The 18,768-nt window shown below is 38.4% G+C and overlaps 1 protein-coding gene across 1 annotated transcript in view; it reads left to right on the forward strand.

The window, feature by feature from the left end:
* AGBL4 (AGBL carboxypeptidase 4) overlaps nucleotides 1–18,768 on the forward strand; it is a 1,414,426-nt gene that overhangs the window by 568,179 nt on the left and 827,479 nt on the right. The window lies entirely within an intron of this gene.

Here is an 18,768-nt window from a genome sequence, read left to right on the forward strand (position 1 = left end):
AGCAGGAGATGATTGCAGAGGTCCAGTGAGAGATGGTGGTGGCCTGGTAATAATAAAGGTAGATAAAAATGAACAGATTTTTAAATATTTTGAAGTTGTGTCAACATGATTTGTTTAGGTGTGGTTTGAGAAAAGGACAGGAATCAATGACCCCTAGGCTTTTATCCTGAGCAACTGAGTGAATGCATGGTCACTTATTGAAATGAAGAAGGCTGAGAGCACACCCTATTTTGGTAGTGAAATATCAAAAGTTCTGTGTGGGCTATGTTGTTTGAGATGCCTGTCAGACAATAAATTGTACTGATCAAGCAGGCAGTTGAGTATGTCTGGAAATCACAGGTTATAGACATTCAGAGATCAAAGAGCTTGTCAAATGTAACCCAGAAATATTGGTGGAGCTCAACCCTTCCCTAGCTCCAAACTGGAATTGACTCTCAGTTGGACATAAAATCAAGTTCAGCAAGAAAATCTATCTGTGGTAGGAATTTTCTTTTGCCATATTTTGCTCACGCCCCAAAGTATCCCTTGCCATACTTCACCAATATCATCTTTGTCCCTCCCTATAAACATGGTTGATGGTGGTGGTTTAGTTGCTAAGTCGTGTCTGACTCTTGCAACTCCATGGACTGTAGCCTGCCAGGCTCTTCTGTCCATGGGATTCTCCAGGCAAGAATACTGGAATGGGTTGTCCGATCTTCCCAACCCAGGAATTGAACTCAGGTCTCCTGCACTGCAGGCAGATTCTTTACCAACTATAAACATGGTTAGACATTGAGTTACTTTAACACTTTCTCTAGCTGTCAGGCTTACTATATTACCTAGGAGTCTGTGGGGAAACAATGAAGTCACCTGAAGCTATGAAGGTTCCACTTAACTATGCATAATATTGAAGAATATTGACTTCAGGTTCAGTCCCATGGAGTTAATTCCTGGCCATGTGATCTTTATCAAATCTTTAACTTAAATCTCTGCACATATTTCCTCATTTATAAAGTGACAATACTAACAGTTGGGTTAGCTAGGATAGCCTCTGTAGTGCTTAGAATAGCCATTTGGAAAGCATGGATGATAACCATCATTAATAGTAATGACGGTGATAGTAATATTTTGTAGTTACCTTTTAGGTTAAATGCTTGAGTATGATTTCTAGAAGTGTGATTAATGAGTTATTACTGTTTTCTAGGATATAAATAGTCAGAGCACCCTCCAAATTTTCAGTTTGAGAAAAAAGAAGATATCTTGACCAAGCAGAAGAGGACTAGACCTGGACTCACACAGAACTGGACTTCAGTTCTTGTTTTACCTCTTCCCCCTTTACTTCTTTGTGTCTCAGTTTTCTTAACTATATATACTTGAGTAACAGTGCTCACCATGTCTGCTTTCATGCTTATTGTACAGACTTCTGAGTATGGAAAGGAAATAACATGTATGAAAGTACTGTTGTTCATTCGCTCAGTCATGTCCAACTCTTTGCAACTCCGTGAACTGCAACACGCCAGGCTTTCCTGTTTTTCACTATCTCCCAGATTTCCTCAAACTTATGTCCATTGAGTTGATGATGCCATCCAACCATTTCATCCTCTGTCATCCCCTTCTCCTCCTGCTCTCAGTCTTTCCTAGCATCAGGGTCTTTCCCAAAGAGTCAACTCTTTGCATCAGGTAGCCAAAGTATTAGAGCTTCAGCTTCAGCATAAGTCTGTCCAATGAATATTCATGGTTGATTTTCTTTACCATTGACTGGTTTGATTTCCTTGCAGTCCAAGGAAGTCCCAAGAGTCTTCTCAAGTACCAATTTTGAAAGCATAAATTCAGAGTAATGGCTCATAGCCTGTGAAAAATTTCAGGTGTTATTGTAATAATAATTATTATATGCCTACCCAAATAGCAGATGAGAATGTCTAGACAGAATTTCGCCTATACTTCTTACTTAGCCTATTTCACTACATCCTGATACCTGCCCCATTGCTGGACACTGCATCTGCCCTCACTAAGTCTTGGTGGCCTGTGGGAATACAGATTTGACCAAAAATCTCTGGGCCAGATCTTAATGTAGATATTCTTAAATGAGCTCCAACAAATTTCTCCAGTGGTCTCTATCCAGCTTGACTGAGTGGACCATGGCAAAACTGAACTAGGAAGTTTGGCCTAAGTCTCATCTCTATCTTGCCCCTAGCATTTCTAGCCTTGAAAACCTCAATCATTTTTTATTTTAATTTTTTAAAGATGACTTCAGATATGCTGTTAATCATAATTCTTTTTTTCGTATATGTTGTCATTATTGATCTATACATGCTGCTTTGTTTCTTTATCATTTTAAATAACCTTATGAATACTCAAAAACCCACATCCAATGCAAGGAAAATAATATAAACAATAACTTACATCTTCCTTTTGCCTCTTAATCTTGTGCCGCCACCTCAAAGATAATTAATATCCTGAATTTTACAATAGTTTTATCAAATACATATGCATAGTTAAAATATTATTCAACTTTCATTGTTTTGAAGCTTCACAAAAGGGATATAATATAGTAGATGATCTTCTGAGCCTTGCTTTTTACATTTGATGATATGTTACTAAGGTTTATTCATATCACTGTGTTGTATTATTTATTTATTCATTTTTTTTGCTATTGTATATTATTCCACAGTAAGAATATTCTGGACTTCTCTGGTGGCTCAGTGATAAAGAATCCACCTGCCAATGCAAGAGACATGAATTTGATTCCTGGGTGGGGAAGATCTCCTGAAGAAGGAAATGGCAACCCACTCCAGTATTCTTGCCTGGAAAAGCCATGGACAGAGGAGGCTGGTGGGCCATAGTCCATGGGGTTAGAAAAGAGTTAGACACATGACCTAAGAAACTGAAAGCAACAAATAGTTGATTAACAATGTTGTGTTAGGTTCAGGTGTACAGCAAAGTGGTTCAGTTATATATATACAGGTACCTATTCTTTCTTGATTCTTTTCCCATTTCGGTTACGACAGAACATTGAGCAACATTCCCTGTGTTATACAGTAGGGCCTTGTTGGTTATCTACTTTAAATATAGCAGTGTGCACATGTCAATTCCAAACTCCCAATCTACCCCTCCCCTTTCCCCTTCCCACCCTGGAAATCATAAGTTTATTCTCTAAGTTGTGAGTCTTTTTCTGTTTTGTAAATAAGTTCATTTATATAATTTGTTTTTTAGGTTCCACATATAGGCAATATCATATGATATCTGTCTTTGTCCGACTTACTACATTTAGTATCATAATCTTCAGGTCCATTGATGTTACTGCAAATGGCATTATTTCATTCTTTTTAATGGATAATTAATATTCCATTGTTTTCCTCTATTTCTTTGCATTGATTGCTGAGGAAGGCTTTCTTATCTCCCTTTGCTATTCTTTGGAACTTAAGGCCTCCTGAGACAGTCATTTTGCTTTTTTGCATTTCTTTTTCTTGGGGATGATCTTGACTTCTGTCTCCTGTACAATGTCATGAACCTCCGTCCATAGTTCATCAGGCGCTCTGTCTATCAAATCTAGTCCCTTAAATCTATTTCTCACTTCCACTGTATAGTCATAAGGGATTCGATTTAGGCCATACCCGAATGGTCTAGTGGTTTTCCACTCTCTTCAGTTTAAGTCTGAGTTTGACAATAAGGAGTTCATGATCTGAGCCACAGTCAGCTCCTGGTCTTGTTTTTGCTGACTGTATAGAGCTTCTCCATCTTTGGCTGCAAAGAATATAATCAATCTAATTTCGGTGTTGACATCTGATAATGTCTATATGTAGAGTCATCTCTTTTGTTGTTTGATGAGGGTGTTTGCTATGACCAGTGCATTCCCTTGGCAAAACTCTGAATGTGGTCAGAAGGAGGAAGGGAACCAACCTATCAGCTAATCAATTAACTTTCTGTCCCTCCTTCTTTGCTCCTTCTTTTCATTTCCTATTACATTCTATACACTTCATATGTGTTCTCTCATTTAATTTATTTCATACCCCTGAAAGCATATGTTGTGTTTTCATGTCTTCAGATGAAGGAACTAGAGCTCAAAGAGGATATGTAGAAAGGAAATGGTCAATTTGAAAGCATGTTTGATTGACCCTAAAGTTGAGTTCCTTTTCCCCAATTTGGCTTTTCTACTTCCAGTGTTTATCAAACTTTAATGTACCTAGGGGTCACCTTAGATGCCTGATTAAGAAAGAAAAAAAAAGATATTTGGGGCCTACCAGAAATATTTAGATACATTTATTAGATCTGTAGTAGGATCTGGGAATCTGCATTTTAGTAAAGCATCGCTAGTACTTTTGATATAGTCAGTTCTTCTTATCATATTTTGAAGAACCTTCAACTAGATTGTGAATGAAGGGAAAGGCTACCGGCTCCAGGATTCTTGCCTGGAGAATTCCATGGGGATCTCAAAGAGTTAAACATAACTGAGCAACTTTCCCTGCCCTTTTGGGTGTGGGAATGGTGTCTTATTTATTTCATTCCTTTAGGAGGGAGAACTCAACAATTTGCTGTAGAAATGAGTGAATAAATGAAGCAAGGAATGGATTTAGTTACATTTAGGTGTCAAAGACTTACTCCCTCTAATTGAAAAGATCTTCTTTGACCTAGTTACCAGCCTCTGGTGTTTATGTTTCCCTCTCTCTTTGTGCTTATTATGCTCCATGGGGTGAATAGATTTTCCCCGCTGCCTGTACATCAAACTCAGCTCTCAGAGAGAAAAAGATTTCCTATCATTTTAAATGTCATCCACCATTCTATCTGCATGTTCCACACTGAGAATTATGAGAAAGTTGCTGGATAGGAGGGCACAAGCATAGATAGGTGATCAAATGTAACTTTGCCAGCTCTGCTCTCCATTTACTAAGTGAAACCATAGTCTTAGGGTACAACCCTTGGGGAAAAAAGCGTGGCAACTGCTGTCTCAAGTCTTTCAGCTACAGTCACTGAGAATTTGAGCTATAAGCATCACACTTCTACTGGTCTTCAGTCCCTGAGTTAATCCTGATCATGTCAAGGTGTCTGCCATCTAACTCAGTGCATCTACAGGTAAGTGGGCTCTGAAATCATCTTGTTGCCATAAATCCCGTAGGCAATGCACTTGAGTTTCTTGGCCAGTTTCTCTGCCTAAACCCCAGTCCTCTTCCTGGAAAGAAAATGCAGTCTTTCGGGTCTGAATAAGACTGAAAATTGAGGAGACTTATACCGTGTCCTTTTTTACCTTTTATACATTGGTCCATTCAATTTCCTTTTCTTCATTTCTAAGCTTTGCTAGTTTCTATTCCAGAATACTATTTTGTAATAATGTTCAGCAGTTTCTCACATCCTGAAAGGGGAAGCCAAAATACCTTTGAATTTTCATTTTCTTAACTTTTCAGAAAGAATCATAATATTGACCTGCATTACAGAGCATTAAGATTAACTAATTAACACTGAATAGTACTTTGGAAATGTTAAATACTATAGAAATGCTAAACAGCTTTAACAGACTTGGAGTGGAAAAGGCAAATGAAACTTCATTTAAATGCTTTTATATTATTTTTTTTAATTTTTTCCCTCTCAAAAGAGCTTTAAAGAAGGTTATATAGCTACATTCCTGGTTCCAAAGAGGAAATGTTACAGTTAGTGTAAAATATGGAAGTCTAATCTCCCCACCTTTCTTTTGAATCTCAGTTTCTCCATAGCATCACATATTCATTCAATAAACATTTCCTGGTTGCCTCCTTGTTGACAAGTAGCAAGCAAGGTACTGCAGATACCGTCATGGTCTCTGACCTGTAGGAGAGACAGATACATATCCTCTCAAGTAAATGCAGCAGAAGACAGACTCAGTGACACTATAGAGATACAGGTGCAAGGGGAGAGAATGATCACATTTCAATTGTCTCTGAATTTCCATGGCAAATGGGAAGCTCAGGAAGATTTTATAAAAATGGTATTAATGTGGATATGCTTGAAAGATTAAATTAATTTTGATAGACAGAGGAAATAGCACGAGGAAAGTTCAAATATGCATTTTTTTGGATGGTAGAGCTATAGGTCATGTGATCTGAGCTCCCACACTGAGTCAATTCCTGAGGTAAATATAAGACCCAACTTTCCTGACTTCTATTCTGCTCTTAGTTCATTGAATTAACTGTGCTAATTAATAGTAAAGGCACTTTTACTAAACGTCTATTTATTATAATTTTTAATGTGTTTGTTATGGGAAGTTGAGGTCCTACACTAAGGTGACCCAAGGGAGAGAAGGCACTGCATATAAGCAAAAGTAATATACACAAAGTAAATATTCTTGGAATATTAATGTGGGTAGCAGGAGTGGGTGGGTGGGACTGGGTGAATGATTACCCACCGGCTATGAAATGGAAAGCACTGGAGACTAGTTGTAAGTAAAATTATATAGGACATTGAATTAAGAAGGATATTGAATGTTAGAATAATGGAGTTTTTGCCATGTTGAATATGAGATATGGCAAAATGATGGAGTGGAAGTGACTAGTGGATAGATGAAGCTACATCTCTGGTTCCATTTAAGAGGGCAATATAATTTGGGATTTATTAATGTGGAAGTGATATCAAAGTTTAAAAAAATGGAATCTCCAAGGGAAAGACTCTTGAGAGTCCCTTGGACTGCAACGAGATCAAACCAGTTAATCCTAAAAGAAATCAGTCATGAATATTCTTTGGAAGGACTGATGCTGAAGCTGATACTCCAATATTTTGGCTACCTAATGCGAAGAACTGACTCATTGGAAAAGACCCTGATGCTGGGAAAGATTGAAGGCAGGAGGAAAAGGGGACGCCAGAGGATGAGATGGTTGGATGGTATCACTGACTCGATGGACATGAGTTTGAGTAAGCTCTGGGAGTTGGTGATGGACAGGGAAGCCTGGTGTGCTGCAGTCCATGGGGTCGCAAAGAGTTGGACATGGCTGAGCAACTGAACTGAAGGGAAAGACAGAGGGCAAGAGCAAAAACCTTAAGATTTGGTGATAAAAGAGTTGATAACCTGTCAGCTCAGTCTAATTCTTTTTACACATGGGGAGAACTGAGGCCCAGAAATAAGAAACTTGCTTAAAATGACTCAGTAAGTCAGTAGCAGAGTTGGAACTAGAGCTCATGTCTCTTATCTCCCACTCTGCACCCCCCATTTTCTTCCACTAATACTTATTTTAACCAATTTAGGTGTTCTGCAATAGAGAAATGTAGTTGCTCAGGTGAAATTGAAACTTGAAATGGAAACCAAAATCCTAAACAGGAAGAGAATATTGCCTTCCTTATTTTTAATAATTTTCTGCACAGCAGTTCTCAGGTTCATCTTGGAAGGCATGGCCTCTGGGTATCAGAGGATGGCAGGTTCCCAGGTGATTATGTACAGGTTCATTTTTCCCTCTCTCATTTTATTCCCCTTAGGTTGGTTTTTGCTAATTTCCTTTCTTGGGGAAGAGTTTGTTGAGAGAAATTTGGGCTGTTGCTAGGGAATATTTGGCTCCTTTTTCAAATCATAAATATTCCTTTTTCCTCAGCTGCTGGGGAACCCTACCCTGAACATACCTACTACCTCCTTTGCCCAGTGATTGCCTTGACATGTGCCCTAATGTACATTCCCTCTGCAAACTCTGCCTCACCAGTAGAAGATAAATTAAAAATAAATTGTAACCACTGTTTATTAATTACTACCTACTTTGAATCGAGTTCAATTTAATTTAAATGAAATATTTCAATAGCCCACTGTGATCAGTATAATTGTATCTACCTTACAAATAGAGAAATTGAGAAACAGTTTATCTTAGTAAGGGATTATGTGTCATGACTATGGAAGACAGAATACAGTCCCTCTAAAGGTACCTATGTCCTATTTCCTGGAACCTATGTTTATGCTACCTTATGTGTCAAAAGGGACTTTGCAGATTTAATCAAGTTAAGCATACTGAGATGCAATTATGCTGGATTATCTCTGCTTTATTAACTATGCCAAAGCCTTTGACTGTGTATATCACAATGAACTGTGAACCTCCAGGTGTTCAGCTGGTTTTAGAAAAGGCAGAGGAACCAGAGATCAAATTGCCAACATCCACTGGATCATCAAAAAAGCAAGAGAATTCCAGAAAAACATCTATTTCTGCTTTATTGACTATGCCAAAGCCTTTGACTGTGTGGATCACAATAACTGTGGAAAATTCTGAAAGAGATGGGAATGCCAGACCACCTGACCTGCCTCCTGAGAAATCTGCATGCAGGTCAGGAAGCAACAGTTAGAACCGGACATGGAACAACAGACTGGTTCCAAATAGGAAAAGGAGTATGCCAAGGCCGTGTATTGTCACCCTGCTTATTTAACCTATAAGCAGAGAACATCATGAGAAATGCTGGGCTGGAGGAAGCACAAGCTGGAATCAAGATTGCCAGGAGAAATACCAATAACCTCAGATGTGCAGATGACACCACCCTTATGGCAGAAAGCGAAAAAGAACTAAAGAGCCTCTTCATGAAAGTGAAAGAGGAGAGTGAAAAAGTTGGCTTAAAGCTCAACATTCAGAAAACTAAGATCATGACATCTGGTCCCATCGCTTCATGGCAAATAGATGTGGAAACAATGATTGACTTTATTTTTGGGGGCTCCAAAATCACTGCATATGGCGATTGCAGCCATGAAATTAAAAGACGCTTACTCCTTGGAAGGAAAGTTATGACTAACCTAGACAGCATATCAAAAAGCAGAGACATTACTTTGTTAACAAAGTTCTGTCTAGTCAAGGCTATGGTTTTTCCAGTAGTCATGTATGGATGTGAGATTTAGATTATAAAGAAAACTGAGCACCAAAGAATTGATGCTTTTGAACTGTAGTGTTGGAGAAGACTCTTGAGAGTCCCTTGGACTGCAAGGAGATCCAACCAGTCCATCTGAAGGAGATCAGTCCTGGGTGTTCATTGGAAGGACTGATGTTGAAGCTTTGGCTACCTGACACGAAGGGCTGACTCATTTGAAAAGACTCTGATGCTGGGAAAGATTGAGGGCAGGAGGAGAAGGGGATGAGAGAGGATGAGATGGTTGGATGGCGTCACTGACTCAATGTACACGAGTTTGGGTAAACTCCGGGATTTGGTGATGGACAGGAAAGCCTGGCATGCTGCAGTTCATGGGGTGACAAAGATTCAGACATGACTGAGCGACTGAACTGATCCAAGTGGGCCCAGTATAATCACAAGGATCCTTATAAGAGGAAGGCTGAATAGTCAAAGAAAAAATGATGATGGATGCAGAGAGGTCAGATAGAGAGAGAGAGATTTGTGGATGCTGTGCACCTAGCCTTAAAGATGGAGGAAGTGGCCACAGCCAAGAATGAATGTGACCTATAGAATCTGGAAAAGCAAGGGGATGGATTCTCTGCTTGAGCATCCAGAAGGACCGTCACATTGCCAACTCCTTGATTTTAGAACTTCTTGTCTCCAAAACTGTAAAATAATAGCTTTTGTTGTTTTAGGTCACTATGTGTTGTGCTGTACATGTGTACTCAGTTGTGTCTAACTCTTCAACCCCACGGACTCCTTCAACTCCTGGCAGGAGCCTGCCAGACTCCTCTGTCCATGGGATTTCTCAGGCAAGAATACTGGAGTGGGTTGTCATTTCCTCCTCCAGGGGATCTTCCTGACCTAGAGATTGAACCCACTTCTCTTGAGTCTCCTGCATTGGCAGGTGGATTCTTTATCACTGAGCTTCCTGAAAAGATACTAAGTTTGTATTAATTTATGAAAACAATAAGAAACTAATACAGTAAAGTCAAAGGCTAACGTCTTTAAAGTGCTGAAATTTAAAAAAAGGAGCAGGGGTGGTAAGCGACTAGAATTCTATTCTTAGTGAAAATATCCTTCAAAAATTGAGGCAAACAAAAGCTGAGAAAATTCATTGCTTGTAGACCTGCACCACAAAAAGTACCATAGGAAGTTTTTCAGGTTAAAGAAAAATGACCCAAGATAGTTTCCTGCAGTTTACAATGAAGTTCCTAAGTGTGATTTTCTTTGTTTTCTTCTGCTTGAAATATGTACCCTGAATTTCTTGAATCAGTGAATAAAAACATCTTTCATCAATTCTCAGAAATTCTCAGAACTGTGGGAAGAAATGGAAAACAGTAGAAAAGAATAAATATATTAAGAGAAAAATACTGATTCTTTAAAATAATAGTGATAGTAATGTCTTCTGATGGCAGGAGAAGAAGGGGACGACAAAGGATGAGATGGTTGGATGGCATCACCAACTTGATGGGCATGAGTTTGAGCAACCTCTGGCAGTTGGTGATGGACAGGGAAGCCTTGTGTGCTACAGTCCATGGGCTCACAAAGAGTCAGACACAACTGAGCAACTGAGCTGAACTGAATGTCTTCGGAGTGTTATAATGTTTATCAAATTATTGAAAAGTTCAAGTGAAAGTGTCTCAGTCATGTCCAACTTTTTGTGACTACATGAACTGTAGCCTTCCAGGCTTCTCTGCTCATGGAATTCTCCAGGCCAGAATATTGGAGTGGGTAGCCACCCCTTCTCCAGGGAATCTTCCCAAAGGGATAGAACCCAGGTCTCCTGCATGGCAGGTGGATTCTTTACCTTCTGAACCACCAGGGAAGCCCAAGAATACTGGAGTGGGTAGTCTATCCTTTCTCCAGTGGATCTTCCCAACCCAGGAATCTAACTGGGGTCTCCACCTTTGCAGGCAGATTCTTTACCAACTGAGCTAAGAATTATTAGCTTGGTGCAAACATAATTGCAGTTTCGGACCTTGAAGTTTAAATCATCATAACTAGGCTCAAACACATCTTTATTAGTCAAAATAGAAAGCATTACATCCAATACATTTTTGCCAATGAGAAGTAAGTCTGTTTTAATTCCTGTAGCATAAAAGTCTGTACTTCAGGATTCAATTAACTCTTGGAAATGATCTGCCTCCTGCTAGTTGTGGAAGCATTTTCCGCTCAAAAAGTTGTTGAGATTCTTGAAAAGTGTCCGTCAGCTGGCAAGAGGTCAGGTGAATATGGCAGATGAGGCAAAACTCTGCAGCCCAATTCGTTCAACTTTTAAAGCAGTGGTTATGCAATGTGCCATCAGGCATTGTCATGAAGAAGAATTGGGCCCTTTCTGTTGACCAATGCCGGCTGCAGGTGTTGCAGTTTTCAGTGTATCTCACTGATGTGCTGAGTGTGCTTCTGAAATGTAATGCTTTTTCCTGGATTCTCAAAGCTGTAGTGGATCAGACCGCCAGCAGACCACCAAACAATGACCTTGGCATTTTTATATTTTGGTGCAAGCTTGGCTTTGGGAAATGCTTTGGAGCTTCTTCTCAATCCAACAGCTGAACTGGTCATCACTGGTTGTCCTATAAAATCTAGTTTTTTTTTATCATACATCACTGTCCAATAATGAAATGGTTCACTATTGTTACACAGAGTAAGGGAAGACAACACTTCAAAATGATGATTTTTTTTTTTTCCGGTCAGCTCATAAGGCACCCATTATTGAGCTTTTTCACCTTTCCAATTTGTTTCAAATGCTGAATCACCATAGAATGGTTGATATTGAGTTCTTCAGAAACTTCTGGTGTACTTGTAAGAGGATCAGCTTCGACAATGCTCTCATTGGGTCATTGTCAACTTCAGATGGCCAGGCACTGCACTCCTTATCTTCAAGATCCTTGTCTTTTTTCCGAAACCCCTTAAACCACCACTGCATTGTACACTCATTAGCGGTTCCTGGGCCAAATGCATTGTTGATGTTGTGAGTTGTCTCCATTGCTTTATGGCCCATTTTGAACTCAAATAAGAAAATCACTCAAATTTTCTTTTTGTCTAACATCATTTCCGTAGTCTAAATATAAATTAAACATCAAGTATAATAATGTCATTTGCAAAAAATCATAAAGCAATAAATGCACATTAAAATGATGTACAACATAACCACATTTATTTAAGAATATATTCCAATATCAAATGGCAAATTTAATCAATGCAAAAGCTAATATTAATAATGTATTTGACAATCATAGTACAAATGTGGAAGGAAGTAAATGGGATTAAACTAACATAAGAGTCTTGACTTTTTCTTAGGAAGCAGACATGTAAAAATTTAATGAGCTATACACTTAATATTTTTGTGCTTTACTACATGCAAGTTATCTTCAGTAAGAAAGAAAAAAGTGAGAATGAAAAAGTGTTGATACAGCAAGAGAAAAGTTATGTATAAATTCCTTGAGATTATTTGTACATGGAATTTAACTTAATAATATTTCCCCTTTCTCCTTCTTATACTTCTAATGTAAGTCCTCTGTGACTGGTCATTCATTCAACAAATATTCATTGAGATTCCCACTATGTGCCACTTACTGTAATAGTCACTGAACAGTACTGAACAGTCACTGAATATATATATATATATAGAGAGAGAGAGAGAGAGAAAGAGAGAGAGTGAGAATAACATTAGAAGTCTCCAGAATTGAATAAGTAGTTGTGGTCACTGAATATATATATATATATAGAGAGAGAGAGTGAGAATAACATTAGAAGTCTCAAGAATTGCATAAGTAGTTGTGGTCAGGGAAGGCTTTTTAGTAGAGGAGAAACTAATTGGGGCTAAACATTGGGGATTTCTGTAATAAGCATCTTGATGGATGTAAGGAAGGAAGGACAGAGGCAAATGGTGTGATTTTCCCTTGGTGCTATACTGCCTGAGGTCATTCCAATCAAAGAACTGGATACAGTGAGCAATAGAAATCTCGACCACTTTGCTGTTACCCTGTCACATGAAAATATCACATTACAAACCCATTTCCCTACTGTGGACATTAAGGGGGTTGCCAAGTTTTGTGGGTTGCCATTTCCTTCTCTAGGGGATCTTCCCGATCCAGGGATTGAACCAGTATCTCTTACATCTCCTGCATTAGCAGGCAGGTTCTTTACCACTAGTGCCACCTGGGAAGCCTAATGTTGCATTAGACATTTTTGTATGGTAATCTTTGTCCTTATGTGAACATATACCTGGAAGTGGGATTGTTGTATCATATGCTTTGCATGTTATTTATATAGTAGAGGCTATCTGATTGTTTCCAAACTGGATTATTAGTTTACATTCTCACCAGCAGAATATGAGAGTACAATTTCGTGTACCTTTTTACCAGACTTTAATTTTGTCATGCTTTTTGTTTTTCATCAGTTAGATATGTGTAAAGGGCATCTCACTGTTACTTTAATTTCCTGATTTCCTGGTTAGTAAGTTTAACATCTCAGAGAGAGTGGGAGAGCCCTGTTTTTCTTTCTTTCACTCTTTCTTTCTTTTTTTTTTTTTGATTTAACTTAGTAAGCCAGTATTTATTGTGCACTTACTATATACCAAAAACTGTGCTAGGGCCTAGAGATGTAGCAGTAATGTCCAATTTTAGGCAGTAAATCAAGCCCTGGGGTGTGGTCGAAGACAGGAGAGATCAAGTAGATTCCTCATGTCCTGACAGATTCAAAGTGGAAGTGACCTCAGCAATAGAGTATGCCATCATCCTCGGGGAGAAGTTGTGTACTCTGAGGCACTCTCCTACCTGAAGAATTTTTATAATCTACATGATAAGTGTGTATTAAAGGGAGCAACAGGAGTGTTGAGTTCTTAACATACTGAGACCTAGCTAAGAGTAATTTAGATTCCTATTCCAGAGCTTGTGGACGTCTAAGAGCTTCATAAGATTTCTGTGCAGTTTTCTTGGGGAAGACCTCACTCTTTCATGATCGACTGTACCTCTAAATACTTGTAGAGGTTAGAGTTGTGTATGCTGCCTCTGTTTCAAACTGCATTCGAACACATGTAAAATTTCCTCTCTCTGTACAGACCATGGCACAGAGCGCTACGTACCTGCTTTACGCTCCTCCCCTTCCTCCTTGGGAGCAAAATCCTTGGTTTTATCTATACATAACTCCCTGGGAAAATGGCACTCTCCATATTCTTTTATGGCTAGACAAATGTAAGTAGAGTATGCATCATTTGGGAAGCAAGTATCCTGAAAGGAGAAATCATACCATCTTTTGTTTTTTTCTTTTCTGAAGAGTGGAATATGAGTAACAAAATAGGAAAAGACTAGGTTTTCATAATAGTAGAGTCACCATGCCACTCCTGGAATACCTAATTATAGATCTCTTTTATATGAGAAACAAAGTAAACTTCTATTGTGCTTAAATATTGTGATTATTTTTTCTGTTTCTTACAACCATGCCTTTTTAAACTGATAAACACACATTTGTTGCTGTTGTTCAGTCGCGCAGTCGTGTCTGACTCTTTGTGACCCCATGGACTGCAGAAGATAAAGTTACACAAAACCAAAGCAATTCTCCTAAAATATTTGTTAAATAAGTTAGAATTAATTGAATTTGGAGGTATTAGAGAAAAGATTTATATCACAAAAAGTGAAAACCAGTTTCTTATCTTAAAATATTCTTCACCCCACCATAAGAGAATTTTTACTAGACTCTTAACTATATATAATCACGCTTACCTGTACTTACCACCATATTTGTAGTTTTTTCTCTATTTGACTGTAGAACTCAAATTTCTCTCATTTGCAGTTGTTGAACCTTAAAACTTCCTGCTTAAATTAAATTCTGCTTTTGCCATTTGAGCTTTACATATACCCAAATTTATTTATTTTTAAAGCATGAAATCTGATACCAACTTAGTAGTGTAATAGATACATTTTTACATCATTGTACTTTAATAACTATAGTAACAAACATTTATTGTTGTTGTTCAGTTGCTAGGTGGTGTTGACTCCTTGTGACCCTGTGAAAGGCAGCACACCAGCCTCCTCTGTCCTCTGCTTTTTCTTGGAGATTGCTCAGATTCATGTCCATTGAGTTGGTGATGCTATCTAACCATCTTGTCCTCTACTGCCCCCTTCTCCTGTTGCCTTCAACCATTCCCATCATCAGGGGCTTTTCCAATAAGTCAGCTTCTTGCATGAGATGGCCAAAGTATTAGAGCTTTAGCTTCAGCAACAGACTTTCCAATGAATATTCAGGGTTGATTTCCTTTAGGATTGACAGGTTTCATCTCCTTGCAGTCCAAGGGACTCAAGAGTCTTCTCCAATGCCACAATTCAAAAGAATCAGCTTTTTGATGCTCAGCCTTCTTTATGGTCCAGCTCTCACATCCATACGTGACTACTGGAAAAAACATAGCTTTAACCATTTGGACCTTTGTCTGCAAAGCAATGTCCTTGTTTTATAACATGGTGTCTATGTTTGTTATAGTTTTCCTTTCAAGGAGTACACATCTTTTAATTTCAAGGCTGTAGTCACCATCTGCAGTGACTCTGGGGCCCAAGAAAATAAAATCTGTCACTGCTTCCACTTTTTACCCCCATCTGCCATGAAGTGATGGGGTCAGATGCCCTGATCTTAGTTTTTTGAATGATGAGTTTTAAGCCAGATTTGTCACTCTCCTCTTTAACCTTTATCAAGAGGCTCTTTAGTTCCTCATCACTTTCTGCCATTAGAGTGGTATCATGTGTATATCTGAGGTTGTTGATATTTCTTCCAGCTTGTGATTCATCTAGCCCAGCATTTTTCATGATGTAGTCTGCTGTAAGTTAAATAATCTGGGTAACAATATACAGCTTTATCGTACTGCTTTCCCAATTTTGAACCAGTCATTTCCATGTCCAGTTATAACTGTTACTTCTTGACCAGCATACAGGTTTCTCTGGAGGCTGGTAGGGTGATCTAGAAATCCCATCTCTTTGAGAATCTTCCACAGTTTGTTGTGATGCACACAGTCGAAGGCTTTAGCATAGTCAATGAAAAAGAAGTAGATGTTTTTCTGGAATTTCCTTGCTTTCTCCATGATACAATGAATGTTGGGAATTTATTCTCTGGTTCCTCTGCCTCTTCAAAACCCATCTTATACATCTGAAAGTTCTTGGTTCACATAGTTCTGAAGCATAGCTTGAAGGATTTTGGGCATAAACTTGCTAGTGTTTGAAATGAGCCCAATTGTATTGTAGTTTGAACATTCTTTGGTATTGCCTTTCTTTGGAATTGGATTGAAAACTGAACATTTTCAGTTCTGTGGCCATTACTGAGTTTTCCAAATTTGGTGACGTACTGAGTGTGGCAATTTAACAGTATCATCTTTTAGGATTTTTAATAGCTCCGCAGGAATTGCATCACCTCCACTAGCTTTGTTTGTAATAATGGCTCCTAACACCAACTTGACTTCACACTCCAAAATGTCTGGCTCTAGGTGAGTAACCACACCATTATGATTGTCCAGGTCATTATGACCTTTCTTGTAAATAGTTCTTCTGTGTGTTCTTGACGCCTCTTCTTAATCTCTTCTGCTTCTGTTTGGTCTTCTCCATTTCTGTCCTTTATCATGCACATCCTTGCATTAAATATTCCCTTGATATCTCCAGTTTTCTTCAAGAGATCTCTAGTGGTACCCATTCTATTGTTTTCCTCTATTTCTCTGCACTGTTCATTTAAGAAGCCCTTCTTATCTCTCCTTGCTATCCTCTGGAACTCTGTGTTCATTTGGGTATGTCTTTCCCTTTATCCCCCTTTTTTTTTTCTTTTTAATATGCTTTTCCATCATGATTTATTTCTTTTCTTTTCTTTTTTTTTAACTTAATTTTATTATTATTATTTTTTTTTCCAGTGGGTTTTGACATACATTGATATGAATCAGCCATGGATTTACATGTATTCCCAATCCCGATCCCCCCTCCCACCTCCCTCTCCACCCGATTCCTCTGGGTCTTCCCAGTGCACCAGGCCGGAGCACTTGTCTCATGCATCCCACCTGGGCTGGTGATCTGTTTCACCATAGATAGTATACATGCTGTTCTTTTGAAATATCCCACCCTCACATTCTCCCACAAAGTTCAAAAGTCTGTTCTGTATTTCTGTGTCTCTTTTTCTGTTTTACATATAGGGTTATCGTTATCACCTTTCTAAATTCCATATATATGTGTTAGTATGCTGTAATGTTCTTTATCTTTCTTCACTCTGTATAATGGGCTCCAGCTTCATCCATCTCATTAGGACTGGTTCAAATGAATTCTTTTTAATGGCTGAGTAATATTCCATGGTGTATATGTACCACAGCTTCCTTATCCATTCATCTGCTGATGGGCATCTAGGTTGCTTCCATGTCCTGGCTATTATAAACAGTGCTGCGATGAACATTGGGGTGCACGTGTCTCTTTCAGATCTGGTTTCCTCAGTGTGTATGCCCAGAAGTGGGATTGCTGGGTCATATGGCAGTTCTATTTCCAGTTTTTTAAGAAATCTCCACACTGTTTTCCATAGCGGCTGTACTAGTTTGCATTCCCACCAACAGTGTAAGAGGGTTCCCTTTTCTCCACACCCTCTCCAGCATTTATTGCTTGTAGACTTTTGGATAGCAGCCATCCTGACTGGCGTGTAATGGTACCTCATTGTGGTTTTGATTTGCATTTCTCTAATAATGAGTGATGTTGAGCATCTTTTCATGTGTTTGTTAGCCATCTGTATGTCTTCTTTGGAGAAATGTCTGTTTAGTTCTTTGGCCCATTTTTTGATTGGGTCATTTATTTTTGTGGAATTGAGCTGCAGGAGTTCCTTGTGTATTTTTGAGATTAATCCTTTGTCTGTTGCTTCATTTGCTATTATTTTCTCCTAATCTGAGGGCTGTCTTTTCACCTTACTTATAGTTTCCTTTGTAGTGCAAAAGCTTTTAAGTTTCATTAGGTCCCATTTGTTTAGTTTTGCTTTTATTTCCAATATTCTGGGAGGTGGGTCATAGAGGATCTTGCTGTGATTTATGTCGGAGAGTGTTTTGCCTATGTTCTCCTCTAGGAGTTTTATAGTTTCTGGTCTTACATTTAGATCTTTAATCCATTTTGAGTTTATTTTTGTGTATGGTGTTAGAAAGTGTTCTAGTTTCATTCTTTTACAAGTGGTTGACCAGTTTTCCCAGCACCACTTGTTAAAGAGGTTGTCTTTTTTCCATTGTATATCCTTGCCTCCTTTGTCAAAGATAAGGTGTCCATAGGTTCGTGGATTTATCTCTGGGCTTTCTATTCTGTTCCATTGATCTATATTTCTGTCTTTGTGCCAGTACCATACTGTCTTGATGACTGTGGCTTTGTAGTAGAGTCTGAAGTCAGGCAGGTTGATTCCTCCAGTTCCATTCTTCTTTCTCAAGATTACTTTGGCTATTCGAGGTTTTTTTTGTATTTCCATACAAATTGTGAAATTCTTTGGTCTAGTTCTGTGAAAAATACCGTTGGTAGCTTGATAGGGATTGCATTGAATCTATAGACAGCTTTGGGTAGAATAGCCATTTTGACAATATTAATTCTTCCAATCCATGAGCATGGTATGTTTCTCCATCTGTTTGTGTCCTCTTTGATTTCTTTCATCAGTGTTTTATAGTTTTCTATGTATAGGTCCTTTGTTTCTTTAGGTAGATATACTCCTAAGTATTTTATTCTTTTTGTTGCAATGGTGAATGGTATTGTTTCTTTAATTTCTCTTTCTGTTTTTTCATTGTTAGTATATAGGAATGCAAGGGATTTCTGTGTGTTAATTTTATATCCTGCAACTTTACTATATTCATTGATTAGCTCTAGTAATTTTCTGGTAGAGTCTTTAGGGTTTTCTATATAGAGGATCATGTCATCTGCAAACAGTGAGAGTTTTACTTCTTCTTTTCCTATCTGGATTCCTTTTACTTCTTTTTCTGCTCTGATTGCTGTGGCCAAAACT

Source organism: Dama dama, chromosome 20, assembly GCF_033118175.1.
Source record: "Dama dama isolate Ldn47 chromosome 20, ASM3311817v1, whole genome shotgun sequence".
NCBI classification, from domain to species: Eukaryota; Metazoa; Chordata; class Mammalia; order Artiodactyla; family Cervidae; genus Dama; species Dama dama.